The sequence below is a fragment of the Aulonocara stuartgranti genome (assembly GCF_965226115.1).
Source record: "Aulonocara stuartgranti genome assembly, chromosome: 6".
Classification (NCBI taxonomy): domain Eukaryota; kingdom Metazoa; phylum Chordata; class Actinopteri; order Cichliformes; family Cichlidae; genus Aulonocara; species Aulonocara stuartgranti.
The window spans coordinates 3939518-3942380 of record NC_138944.1 but is presented as its reverse complement, the minus strand read 5'-3'; the positions used below and the strand labels follow the sequence as shown (position 1 = coordinate 3942380).

General features: G+C 39.0%; 1 long non-coding RNA gene across 1 annotated transcript; it reads left to right on the top strand.

The window, feature by feature from the left end:
• LOC309709144 lies at window positions 1–2523 on the top strand. Its single transcript, XR_014277440.1, has 3 exons — window positions 1–179; window positions 2254–2336; window positions 2433–2523. It is a non-coding gene; the product is annotated as an uncharacterized lncRNA (long non-coding RNA).
• The last annotated feature ends 340 nt before the right edge of the window (window positions 2524–2863 follow it).

Here is a 2863-nt window from a genome sequence, read left to right as displayed (position 1 = left end):
TACTTTTGCAAGCCACTGTAGAAATTCTGAGAGCACAGGTCAGAAAAACTCTCTTTTTAGTGATTATCACGAGTGTTGTTGTGTCCACAGGATACTTGTCACTGCACCAGAGCAGCTAGGACATGAGGAGACATGCACATCTGATCTGAACCTGACCCACAGCTGCATCATTGTTCCAGGTACATTAATGCGGTTTTTGAAATGCAAATGACATGTTTAATCAGGACATTAAAAATTATTGCCACAGTATGGAGGTTGTATATGAAACAAAGCTGTTTTGAAACCATTACTAAACTGGATTTGTAAGAGTTAGCTCACTCAAACCGAATGAGCACCTACTCTGCAGCTGCTGCAGTTTCCAGAGTCACATTCAAGATTTTATTTTAAATTCAGCTTTGTTTTTTGTTTTTCTTTCATATTGCACCAAATCACAATAACAGTTGTCTTACTGCACTTTATATTGTAAGGTAAAGACTCTACAATACTACACAGAAAACAGAGAAACTCCAACAGTCATATGACCCCTTTGACCTAACTAATGATTTAATGCAAATAGGTGTATAAATACATATCAGTGAGTGAAAAAGAAACACTCAGTGCATCATTGGAATCCCCCCAGCAGCCTAGACCTGGGGGGATTAACTAAAAGAGGATTCAGGGTCACCTGATCCAGTCCTAACTATATGCTTTTTTAAAAAAAAGGAAAGTTTTAAGCCTAATCTTAAAAGTAGAGCTAGTGCCTCCAAATCCAAACTGGAAGCTGGTTCCACAGAAGAGGGGCCTGAAAACTGAAGGCTCTGCCTCCCATTCTACATTTAAATACTCTAGGAACAACAAGTAAACCCGCAGTCTGAGAGCAAAGTGTGTCGGGTCACAAATTTGGAACCCAATATGATAACCTTATCCCACTAACGCTGTGGAGGTCCAGCGTTTCAGATCCAATTAAAATCAAATCACTCAAAAAGGTCCTCTGGAAATGAGTGGAATTCTTTGAACAGAGTTTATTCAACAGTGCAGAACAGTACATTTACAGCAAAAATAAAACATAGAGAGCAAGCAAAACAAATGATAGTGCCTTAAAACACAAACAGAAACAACACACAAAAGACAGACAGGAAAGAAGCACCAGCGGGGGATAATGACCCTCCTCCTCCTCCTGCAGGTACCCTTTCATCCTTCATTCTTTCTTTTCATCTGCCACTTCTGATACATACGACCCTACACCATAACTTCTCACACACCAGTCTTTCATCCGTCATTGAATTTGTGAGTTTTATGGCCAAAGTCCAAAAGTCTGCAGAAAGGCAGTTAACAGTTAATCAGTTCAACAATTATGTTGGGTGTGCAAGCCAGACATAAACTGCTATCTATGCTGAGTAAGGATTTTTTGCTTCGCCGCCTGGCGTTTGAGGCAAGAACCAGAATCTCAGGTACATGTCCAACGAGGACCAAGTTTGTTTGCTGTACAGCCATTTAAACGGCTGCATGCTTTTAATGTACAGCCATGGAAAGGGAATACACATTTTATATACACATATATGTATAGGCCTGAATCCGCTCAGTGAGATCTTTAACAAGACTGGCTACGGAATGGAACAGTTGTCAGCCACCTCCTGTACATGGATGACATCAAGCTGAAACTCAGTGTGGAGAAGTCTGAAGGGATTGAATGCACAAACTCTTAAGACTTTATTTTGCCCATGTTTAATATTAGCAACTACAGTTATAACAGGATATATGGCAGAAAGTAAGGAGAAGTATAATAGGTTTATTGTAGGGTCTACCTTACAATATAAAGCACCTTGCGGTAACTGTTGTTGTGATTTTGCACTGTATAAATTCAACTGAATTCAATTGACTTATAATAGGTACCCTTTAAAGGGACGAATTTATAGGATCAGCCTGTCCAAACAGCTAATCTTGATATTTTTATTAGTCATAGCAGAATAAATTCTCATACTTTTACTGTTTTACTGTCATATCAGTAGTGCTATTAATTATTGGCACAATTTAGACATCACAATGTCTATGAAGGCCATGTGAAACTGCAAACTGCAAGAAACATCATCTAGATCACGGCAAAGACTACAGTTCACCTGGTCTGGTCCACTTAAGATTAAAGTGGGCTGTATGTGTCCCACAATGTAAAATGAATTTTAATTCCCAGAGCGAGACAGGTTTTTTTCTATTGCAGAATGATGTAGTGTATTTGTATTTTTAATATAAGGTACTAATCTGATGTTATTGTCACAGAAATTTGGCCCGAACACATGCAAGTACCCATCAGGCAATTTGGACTGTCGATATCTGAGGACGCCATGCGCTCTCAAATCACTGTAAGAAACACTCAAAAAACATTTCCTCTGACAATATTCAAAACAAAAAAATGATCTCAGATCATACTTCTTTGTCTCGTTTAAAACCTGATGTAGGTTTGCAGCCCACGTGCAGTGCATCCACACAGTGGGAACTCGTCTCTGAACAAAGTGTGTTACAAGATGAAACTCGACCGTGGACCGTCCACCCAAGGTAAAAAAAATATTGGGGACGGCGGGTTCTAGCGGTAAAGGCACTGTCTGTGTCCAGCAGACCGTAGTGGTCAACAAAATGTTTGAACTTGACAACTATGAAGCTTCAAGTGTCTCACCAACACACACAGAGCACTCTGATTGATTCTAGTTCAGTTACATTAGAAACAGTGGCTGAGTACAACTGTGAGATCATAATTATTGCATTTGTTAATTAAATAATGTTCATGCTTATACATGAATCTTTGTTTCATCAGACCAGAAAATCTAGTAGGACTGTTTGAGGTATATTTATGTCTGTTTCCATCTTCCAGGCTAAATATTTTCATGCTTTT